At 36.2% G+C, this 12204-nt stretch overlaps 1 pseudogene; it reads left to right on the top strand.

Moving 5' to 3' along the window:
- The first annotated feature begins 7790 nt into the window (after nt 1–7790).
- On the top strand, nt 7791–9519 carry LOC139458066 (uncharacterized; annotated as a pseudogene).
- Nucleotides 9520–12204: the final 2685 nt, after the last annotated feature.

Raw genomic sequence — 12204 nt, 5'->3', positions numbered from 1 at the left:
CATCACAATGGATAATTATTTCAAATCATCATCAATGACGGATCTTTTTAATAGAATAAATTCTCATTTAATTATTGTTTTTTTAAACGAAATTGAACTTATTGATAATTTATAAATAGCTATATTTTATATTGGTAATGTATAATATGAAACTTAGATTGTTAGTGGCTATATCCTCAAAGGGGGTTGAAGTAGCGTAAAATTATTGTCCCCCGGAGAGGATATGTAAGACCACATCATTCAAAGTACATTTATTCTTACATTGGTTTTAAACGTAGTAAATTTGTTTATTTTAAGTGTTGGCTTAATTGCATACCATCACCATCAGCTGAAGGGTTGTTATAAATCCTGCTGGGGAGCCGTGCAGGTAGCAAAAGTACTATAAGTCCCCACGGTCCCTAGTGAGGTGGCCTAACTTTGGTTGCAGGTGATCTATAGCCCATTTTTATATTGTATTGTTGAATGAAAATGTATTCTTTTAACTGTTCTCAACTAGTTTTAACATCGAAACTGTGATGCTCTAGTGATCTTACTGTCCATCGTTGACAGGTTTTTAATTAAATCAAAATATAATTATTATAACTGTTTCGTCACGATATGGCTTCAATACTGCCGATGTGACGATAAATTTCACTCACTCACTATCAAACGATATCAAGATGCACCATGCTAGACAATGTTTTTGGAAAAGGCTTGTACATGGCACCAAGTAACAATGAAGTTACGATGGGGCAAGTGTTAGGTTATCATAATAAAATTGTCGTTGTTGCTGATAAAACAAACTGAAGGTGTCCATTCAGATATGAACATCAACGTAATAGGTCAATCAAGCACAGGTGAAACAGTAATAGTCAAGCCACAGTCACCTAACAAATATAATTTTCATATCTGTTGTAAATTTGGAATTGTCATGACTTCGAGAAGCAACAGCTTATTGTAAAATTTCTTCACTCAGACTTTTTCCTCATTGTAGTCCCATAATGCTGGGACTCTAAATTGGTTTCATCAGTTTCTCCTTCAGCTGCTTCAGATTCAGCAGCAGTATCTGTTACATCATCTCGATCAAATCAATTTTACATTAGACATTAAGAATATGTGTTTAACATAATCATTTCTTCACAATACGGACACAAGTTAAATCCTCAATGTAGATGTCATGTCCCATTAGAAACCAAAGCAATTCGCCAGTCTGTAGCTGTACGATTGATCAGAATCGGTCTCTTCTTGTTCCCTTACCAAATCTCAGTACCCATGGTGTGATAGTTCTAGGAACTGCTGGACTAGCTGTTTCATTTTTTTACTTGTTCTGATGATAGCAGGGATACTGCTCAGAACATAGGTCAACCACAAGCAAAATAATAACTAGGTGGTAGGTTAGAATACGATCTCACGTTTGGTCACCATGGTAGAGTAATCAAAGGCACTGGTGACACAGAAGAGTATGATACTGGAGTATGATATGGCAAACAGATCCTGAATTAGCAAGACAAATCCACAGCCAGTATACTGGAAGTTTTGCCATTGTGTATGAATGTGTACCAGTGGAAATTGGCACATGTCATTTCTATATATAAGAAAAGGGATAAATCTTAACCTTCCAACTATATATAGACCTGTATCACTACTATAATGTATAAGTAAGATTTGTGAGCGAATCGTTTTCAAGAGATTGTATACTCATCTTATGGATCATAACTTGCTATATAAATACCAATTTGGATTTGTACCAGGACACTTAACTACTTTTCAAATACCAGAAATATATCATCAAATATGTCTTTAGATCAGCAATATTCTTGCATGGTTTTCTGTGACATTTCTAAACCATTTTACCGAGTGTGGCATAAGGGTTTATTACACAAGTTAAGACAATATAGTATTAGTGATAACCAGAGCTATCTCACAAACAGACGCCATAAAATATATGTCTCTCCCGTGAACAAATCCTACATGCTGGCGTCCCCCAGGGGTTAGTTCTTGGCCCACTATTATTTTTTATTTATATAAATGATATAGGTTATGAAATGAGAAATTTGACACACTTGTTCGCAGATGATACTAGCATTGGTATCTCCTCTCAAGATATTAAGCATATTGAAAACTCCATGAATAAATATCTATGCAAACTACATAACTGGGCACAAAAGTGGTTAGTACAATTCAATCCCAACAAAACCAAGTATATATTATTTGTGCATAAAATCCCAGATGAAATACCATCAATAGTCTTTAATAAAACATGTATAGAAAGGGTTGACTGTCACAAGCACTTTGGTGTTACATTAACACAAGACACAATATGGAACGATCATATCAATAATATTCTTTCATGTGCATCAAAAATGGTTTCATCGATGAGAAAACTTAAATATCGGTTAAGTAGATCAAATTGTGGCTAGACTATATCTAGTTTTTATCAGACCGACTTTAGAATATGCCTCAGTTGTCTGGGACAGTTGCTTGTCGTATAATGCTTATAAATTAGAACTACAACTTGAGGCAGCTAGAATAGTAACAGGATTAACTAAATTTCCCCCCGTCGCAGCCTGTATCACGAAACTGGATGGCAGCCTTTAGCGTACAGAAGAAACGTCAACAGACCTGTAACAATGTATAAAATAATAAATAAGCAATGTCCTTCATATGTTACTGATCTTACACCGCCAACTGTGTCACTGAATGTCAGTTACCGCCATGATTTGGTCGTTCCATTTGCACGGACAACTGTGTTTAAAAGGACTTATATTATAGATACATTAGGCCAATGGAATAATCTATCATCAGAATCATGGATAGTGCGTCAATATCTAATTTTAAAGCTGTCGCATCTGAGCAGCCTACATCACCATCTATGCACTATAATTGCGGTAAGAGATCTACAAATATATTGCACACTAGATTGAGACACAATTGCAGCACACTAATTTCTGACCTGTTCCGTGTTAATTTATCTGATACTATTTCCTGTAAATGCGGAGCTCCTTGTGAAAATTCATTCCATTTCTTCTTCGAATGTACCTTATATGATGATTTTAGGGAGACATTACTTACAGCTATCGATAATCTTGGAGGACAAAAACTCTACATAGTAATCTTTTTGGCGATCCAAACTTAGAAAAATATTCTTGTCTGTACACAAATTTATAGAAACGAGTAACAGATTCAGTAGCTAGCATTTTAGTGTTTCCAAACTGTTAATCATTAATATTGTTAAATCTATATACAGCCCTAAAATGTATGATATTAGGATATGTATGAGATGCACACTGTCTTCACTTTCCAGCACCTTGTACATATCCTTCTTATGAGCACTGTATATATATTGCGCACTATGTTTCCACAATGTGAAGCTTCAATTGTAAATTGTTCATTTTCATTATGCAATATTATGTATAACTGTATATAGGGAGAAGGCGGTAATAAGTGCTGCACTTGTGCCCAATCCCTTTGCCTTTTTGGACAATAAAATATGTGCATAGATCACCAAGGACAAAAGTGATACGGTGGAAAAACAATCTGAATTCATGAAGGGTATTTCAATGTTGTTTGAAGATCCGCAAATGGCATGTTACACAGATAGCGGGGAATTGTACCACCCTCAGATTACTAAAGTAGAAGTGACTATCAAGGGTGTACTTAATCAGTTATATAGTCGAGATATACGAGCATATCAACAGTGGGATGAGGTTAAAAAACTTCCATCTATTTGAAGTTAACCTGGTCACAAAGGATCTGGCTCTCACTGACGTATCACTTGGTGAATTTTCGAATATGCACAATGGTTTGACATGTAATACAAAGATACTGAAAAACTGAAACAGCTGGCAAATTAAACTTATATTTGTATGTGATTATGGAAAAGCCATGACTGTATTGGTGAATATTGTGGTGTACACGTCAAGAGAAAAAGAAAAATTCATGACTTGCTGCAACAGCTGTATGGGTGAATATTGTGGTGTATATGTCATGGCAATAAGGGAAAGCCATGACTTGCTGTAACAGCTGTATGGTAGAATATTGTGGTGTACATGTCATGCCAATAAGGAAAAGCCATGATTTGCTGTAACAGCTGTACGGGTGAATATTGTGGTGTACATGTCATGGCAGTAAGGAAAAGTCATGACTTGCTGTAACAGCTGTATTGGTGAATGTTGTGGTGTACATGTCATGACAATAAGGAAAAGCCATGACCTACGGTAACAGCTGTATGGGTGAATGTTGTGGTGTACATGTCATGACAATAAGGAAAAGCCATGACTTGCTGTAACAGCTGTATGGGTGAATATTGTTGTGTACATGTCATGACAATAAGGAAAAGCCATGACTTGCTGTAACAGCTGTATGAGTGAATATTGTTGTGTACATGTCATGACAATAAGGAAAAGCCATGACTTGCTGTAACAGCTGTATGAGTGAATGTTGTGGTGTACATGTCATGGTAATAAGGAAAGGACATTTTAACATGCTCTGTGTGTGGAATCGGGGTACTGTTTATGCAAGGACGATGTGGCTGACCATAAAAACGGTTCCAACTTATTTTTGTAAGGAAGAGGGAATAACTCAATGAGAGAATAGATTGGGCAGAAATATTTTTTTATAGATAAAAAACACAATAAGAGATGATTTCACATGTCATCCTACTGTACAATGGCTTCACTCGGAGAGCTGAAAGCCTAGGCCAAACAGCGTGGTGACCTGAGAGGTTATTGAAATGAGCAAAACTTGATTTATTTACTGAACAACCAAAAAAACCAAGACATTAAAAATGATGAACCAGTCGAGTTAAGAATTGTCCCCACAGATCATGCTGAGGTTGGAAGGTGGATATTAATTTCAAAACGGATGTTAATGACGCAAACTTATCGAGGAATTCAATTATTTGAAAAGCATAAAATATCAGCTTACAGTTAAAATGTCATTAAGTAAAAATGACACAGATGAGAGTGTTGACTATACTACTATACTATACTATATTTCAGGAACAACCAGGAAATAATAACAGTATCGAGTTCTATAAATTCATCATTATTTGAATGATCGACTATTAGAGGTTGTTTAGGTTGTGAATAGAATTGAGACTTTATATTTAGATATTGCAAATTATATGACTTTGAAAGGTGGGTCTGATATAGATTTACCTCCGTATATTAAGAAAAAAAAAATGCCATATTTAACGTTAAAAATGTTTAGTATGGGCATTAAGATCTGCTTTATTTCCTGCAAACAAACATTCAGATAGGCCTTCGAGCTATTCCAAAATGATGGATTCAACTTTGTATGAGTGAGTGAGAGTGTTGAGATATAACGTCACATCGCCTAAATTTCAGCAATATCGCGATGAGAACTAAGACTTTTATAAAAAATATATAATTAGATTGAATAAGAACCTGTCAGCGATGGACAGTGTACTAACTCGAGTAACAAAGTTTCGACTTTAAAACTAGTCGAGATTATTGTTATCATTCAACAATACAATATAAACATGGGCTAAAGATGACCGGCAACCAGAGCTAGGCCTTCATACTTGGGGCCGTGGGGACTTATGATACTTCTGCTAACTGCATGGTTCCCTAGCAGGATTTACACCATCCATTCAGCTGCTGGTGATGGTATCCAAAGTCGCGATCAGTTAAAATAGACAAATATACTGCGTTTTAAATTAAACTTCTCGTATGAATAAACGTACTTTGAATGGTGTGGTCTTACATCATCTCAGGAGGTCAATAATTTTATTTCAACTTCTTTGAGGATACAGCCACCAACCATCCAAGTTACAAATTAAACACTACCAGTGTCAATAAGTTTATATCTCTTTTAAAAATCTGTAAGAGCAGTCATAATGGCCGTTTATTCGGCTGTACAAATGGAAAACGTTTTACGGTCATCAAATTGATACAGGTCGGGACCCAATGATAGTGGTGCTGGCAACAGCATCACCATCCTTGGATCGATTTGTAAATATAGACTTGTAAGTGCTATATACGCTTCATACCAGATTATATGCTTTTTTATATTGTTTTTTATTCGTTCTAGATTGTCAGATCCACCCACCTATGACGAGGACGAGAAGAAAGCAGGTGTAAAGGAGATATATTTTCGGGTTCAATATTTGCAGCAGAAAAGAAAGGTTTAATTCGGATTCCTAACGGTGGAATAAGTGATGACTTCTTATTGAAAAAGATCCTCATAAAAATGCAGTTGTAGGATTTGACTCATTGGAATATAATTTGGTTGTGTATTGTAAAGATAATGTTGTTACAACGCTGTTTAAGAGACGGCTCATCGGCCTCAATGTATAAACTGTCAGTAGGGGAGGTTCAGAAAGATCCAAGACAGAGTTTTAGTCCTTGATGATGGATATAATGTTTTACAGGCTCCATCATAGATGATTGAGCCATAGTCGAGTCTTGAACGAATTAGTGATCTGTACAAGTGAAGAAGTGTGGAATAGGAAACATTTATTTATGAATCCAGTGCATTCGCGCCCTTAACTTTAAGATATTTTAAAAGTAGCAAAAATGTAAGATGCTGAACTTTGATACAAAACTAGGCAAACGCCCTCTCAACCCTATCTGATGAAAAACCTTTAAAATTCCCAGCTTCCTGGTTGTATCATAGTTTTTAAATCGAAAAATACAGATACAGTGTGTTGTTTATTGATGATATAGATACAGTGTGTTGTTTATTGATGATATAGATACAGTGTGTTGTTTATTGATGATAGCATTTTTCACAATGATTCTAATGTAACCCAATGGTATTTCTATTGTTTTGTTCGAAAACCACATTGAATATTTATTATATTTTTTGTTTGTTTCTAAGTACCACATTAATCTATTATTGACCATTCTTTCCATAGTCTTACAAACACAGATAGTAGGCAATATTGGACTATGATTGGAAGGATCAGTGTGATCTATGATAGATTTTGGTTTTGGAATGATAATGAGTGAGGTAAATATTTAAGTACCTGATACTGGATATTGTCAGCACCTATAGCAGTATCATGAGCTTGCCCTAAGGCAGTATTTAGTTCATAAATGGAAAATATTTCATTAATCTTCTCACAATTGTAAGAATTAAAACAAATTTATTTTCGAATTTTCTTGTTGGTCTTAAAATTTCGGTAATTTTGGTGTACATTTGATGAGAAAGAATAATCAGCTAAAGTTTTTCCTAATCACATTTATTGGTTGATAGTGTGTCACCCTCCTTAAGATGGTGAACACTAGAGTTGGATCATTGACTCATTATCATTTGGACCCTGTTGCAAACCTTGCACATAGGTCATCTCGAGTTAATTTTGGAAACATAGTTCCACCAACAGTGGAGTTTATTTTGTTTAAACGTGTGACGAGCTTTTGCATTAAATATTATAAACTTTTTTTTAAGTTATGGACATCTGGATGGTGGCAGAAATATTTCTCCGCTGTTTTCCCAGCATTCCTAGCTTCTTTACAATAATAGTTAAAACATGGTTTACACATATGTGGATTTGTAGAGGACGTTGGAATACATTCATCAGCAATTTTACCTAGAACGTAAGAAAAGACCTGAACAGAATCAGCAACATCACTAGAACACTCAAGTCTTAATTTATGTGAAGGAGAATGTCCGAAAACTGTCCAAAGCTGTCCAAAACTGTCCAAAACTGTCCACCAAACTAATGTACTCACATAATTATCGTGTGATACTAATGGAGGTCACGTGTATCATCACTTCCTCGATGAAACGGAGCAGTGCACGTGCTAAACTATCGGAGGACCAATATTTTCTGTATGGGAGACAACATGTCGGATTGTGGTGATGAATTGTTCGTGACTCAGAACACATTTTGTAATCAGTCTGATGTGGTTATGAACTCAGATTTTGAAACATCACTTTATATGGATAACTTTCAAGAAGAATATTGGCGGAATTTTGAATTAGGCCGGTTATTTTCTGATGAGAACACTGACACTGAACCGTATAATACAAGTCAGGATAACTTTGATGATAATTGCGACACCGAACTATACTTGGCAAGTCAGATGATAGAAGAATTATTGGCACACGTGTGTCTGAGAGACAGTTAAATTCCGAGATACAGATACCTACGCAGTGGTTCAAATTCACAGTTACAGTTGTTGATGTCAAGCAATGGCGTCAAACAACTGAAATATACTGAGGACGAACAGAGGGGGGCTGAAGCACAGGAAATATTTGAAGGGAAACACGTGACCATCTCTAGTAATGAGGAAAACCCTGGAAGATGCCTCATCAGACTGTATGAAAAGTATATGTCATTAAGGTAAATATAATTCTCTCACAAGTTCACAACTAATATTGTGAAAAGGAAGAAGTAGTTCCTATGCGACGTTTCTGTCTGCGAGTTCTACCTGTCTGTGTAACGTAATGTGAACGTGATTAACATATTTTGGATGACTTTATCTTACGTTCTAATGTTCTTTCCGCTCGTCACGCCGAAGACCCGGGTTCGATTATCGACATGGGAACAATGTGTGAAGCCCATTTCTGGTGTTCCCCGCCGTGATATTGTTGGAATATTACTAAAAGCGGCGTAAAACCATACTCACTCACTCACTCACTCACTCTAATGTTCTTATGCACTATGTACTTTGTACGGTCAGCTACATGAATTGATGACAGTTCACTTTGTTTTTAGACCAGTACATGGAAAGTGTGACGCCTTCTAATTGCGCCCCTTAAGATACACTGCAGGCAAGGTTTGGTTTGCTGATGCGGCCGTTAAGATTCATCCACTCCGGTTAACTATCAGCCGTCTGTGTAAGGCCGCTGGGTTCAGCGGATTTTACACAAATCACTCCCTCACAGCTACAACAGCAACTCGGTTTTACGACAGCGCAGTAGACGAACAGCTAATTGCCGAGAAGACGGGACATAAATCGGTTGCAATTCGAAGTTACAAGGTATAAACTTTACCTATACGTTTGTGTATTTCCCACAATTCTTGAATCTGGTATATGGCGTTTTCTAATCTGCTTGTAGTTGCAACATTACCGTGGATGTTAGAGGACGCGATAATGCATTTTGACAATCGCCAGACTTCGGATCAACATCCCCGGGGTTCGAATCCCAAATGATATTGCTATATATCCAGTGGTCACACCCAGTGTCAGTATAATATATATATCTTGGAGCTGCTATTTTTTGCGTTACAAGCCCCTGTTGTACTACTAAAACTAAGATGACAAGGAAATAAAAATTAAATGTTTATGTGATATAATCAAGCAAAATAAGCTTTTCTTTTATCAGAGGACGTCCAAGGAAATGGCGGACACAGTAGACTCAATCGTGCAGAGAAAATCAAGACGTCAAAGTGCTTTTGTAACTGGTCCCCCTGTTATTGCCGCTGCAACCTTTGATCCGTCAGGCAATCAACCATCGACAAGACTGACGCTGGGCCCATCAAAAGGCGAACAGGCTCCCTGCACAAGTGACAGACGCGATTTCACAATGAAAGTTGGTGACGGCACAACATTTTCTGTGAAATTTTGAATTTGTGTTCAGCATAAATATTTGCGAAATCATTTGTTTTGTTGTCTTTGTCTTATAATATACGTAGACTGTCAGTTTGTCTCTCCTGAAACGAACCTACCACCTGCATGGGCTAACCCTGTTGACTGTTGACTGTTACTAATGTACTGTAAATTATTCAACTAATGGAGGTTGAACTATTGGAGGTTATCTGTAAATTATCTCAGTAATGGAGGATGTCGTCCACTATTGGAGACGTCCTAAAATGACTAATGTTCATGTAACTTTGTTTTAAGTGAGCATAATGTCTGAAACAAAGACAATTTAGCTTTTGTAAAATTCCATCTTATTGAAGGTGGAATATCAGACGGTTCTATTGGTGAAATGATAGTTGGGAAATGGTCACTTCTATTCATAATAGACTAACCATTAGAATTCGTTAGACACTTTTCCAAAAACGATTTTGAACGTGATACACACAATTGGTATTATACTAATCTCGGAATGGAAAGTATGTGCATTCATCATATGTCTCCATAAGCAAGTTATATGTTTATTGCTATTGTTGTATCTACAGCTTGCCGGGGACGTGGAGCTCAACCCAGGCCCACTGAATCGTGAAAATGACCAGCACGAGAAATCTGTGTCAATATTTCACCTAACCACAAGAAGTGGACGCAATAAGTTACATTTTCTTCGCGAGTATTGTTGCGACGTTCACGATGTTTGTTTCACTGAAACTCATTAATAGAAGCTGTCAATAATGATGATTTGCGATGGCAAAACTACCATGATCCAATAAGAAAAGATAGAAATGCATTTGGTAGAGAGGTCATAGTCTATGTACATGAAACGTTAGCATATAAAAGATTGAATGTATTAGAAAATGTTCTTGATTAAACGTTGTGTATACAGATGTTTCTACCACAAAAGTCATCAATATTGTGTGTTGTGTACAGACCAGAGAATACTTCGAATATTTTCTGGAACAGCCTAGACGACAGTATTGAACATCTAATTACGTGATTGTCGGAGATATTAATGAAAATATTTTGCCTGATAGAAAATTTCATGTTTATGATTTGTCAGACAGAAAATATGAAATGATTGCAGTATGATAAATTAACTTACACAGATTTATTAAACAAAGATCCGGTAATTTTAAGTGAAGATGTTTTTGTTTCTGATTCTGGAGTGAGTGATCTTCATAATGTGATTTGTGATCATAGGGGCACATATATATCATTGAAAACACATTTATCTACCAGATCACCATATACTGGAGGAATATGGTGTTATGGAAGAGGTAAATATGATATGGCAATATCGATTTCCGAGAAATGAATTCTCTCACTGATTTCCAAGAAATGACTTGGTGAGTCCAAAGAGTGCACAGCAGGTTGCAATGAAATTATAACACCTGTCTTAGAACTATGTTTGGAATGTTTGTTGTTAACATATTTTGACTCAAGACGATGGGTATTTTTATATTGAACTTTAGTAATATTTGTTTACCTGTGACCACTTTCGGAATGTTCTAAAAGCGTTGTTGCCGTTATGGTAGGATGGAGATAACCCACTGTAGAGTAGATGACTTTTATTTTTACAACGCTCGGTTCCAAATTAATAAGACAAAATATATAGTCTATTGGACAGAGCCCTACATAAGAATGAATGCATATTTAAGAAAGAAGGCTCATTAGTGAGCCCAAAAGTATATAAATAAGCTCATTCAGGATTTGATAAAGCTAAAGAAAATCTAAGAGGGCGTGTTGATGTTAAATTGGTCAGATCTCATGAGAAAGAAAGACTTAGAAAGGTAATAGCTAGTGTCAGCCTTTAACAGAAGAAAGGTATTTGATAAAGACTTTGTGGCATTACATATGGAGAAAAGTAACATGAAATTCAACAGACCAGTGTGTGGTGTCATGAGTATTTTGACTTGTCAAACCACTCAATGCATGAATTATATTACAATGAACTTAAGAAGCAATATGGTGATAGAGGTGAGATGTTATATACCGATACAGATTCTTTGTTAATGGAAATGAAAACCGATCATACGTATAAAGATATGGCAGAAGAAATAGATATGTGTGATACGAGCGATTACCAAAAAGATAATCTGTTGTATAGCACAGTAAATATAAAGGTATTACTAAGATGAAGGATGAGTGTGCTGGAACTCCTATTGCGGAGTATGTTGGATTAAGACCTAAGTTGTATTCTAAATTGAAGCCTGATAAGAAAAGCTAAAGGTGATAAGAAGTCGTGGTAAAAAAGCATATAAAACACGGACAGTATAAAGAGGCATTAGGTAATATAAAACAGGCTCATCTTCTTTCATAACCAATCGACTAATGTTATGGATCCTAAAAGACCAAAATGAATCAGTTGCACGTCATTAGCCTTCTTCGAGTTCACCAGGTTGGTATGAATATCTTACACTTACTGTACCTGGAAGATTTTTTTGGCGCTGAAGATTCAGAAGTCACAGAATTCATTTTAATAGCATTGGATGGTTACTTACCATTTTATCTTGTTACTTCGATTTTTAGTGCTGATACAACAGCTGATAATCCTGTCCGACCTTCCGTTGATCTTTTATCACTCATCAACATCTCCTGATCACATTATCGGCCACACAAGCGTTCTGCTAATGTTCGGTTAAATCTTTAAAAAAGAGTTTGGCTTCGACGGGGCTCT

Source organism: Haliotis cracherodii, unplaced genomic scaffold (assembly GCF_022045235.1).
Source record: "Haliotis cracherodii isolate W230 unplaced genomic scaffold, xgHalCrac1.p SCAF_12, whole genome shotgun sequence".
In the NCBI taxonomy this organism is placed as follows: domain Eukaryota; kingdom Metazoa; phylum Mollusca; class Gastropoda; order Lepetellida; family Haliotidae; genus Haliotis; species Haliotis cracherodii.
Note: the sequence above shows the minus strand (reverse complement) of the source record. Positions and strands in the feature narration are given on the sequence as shown.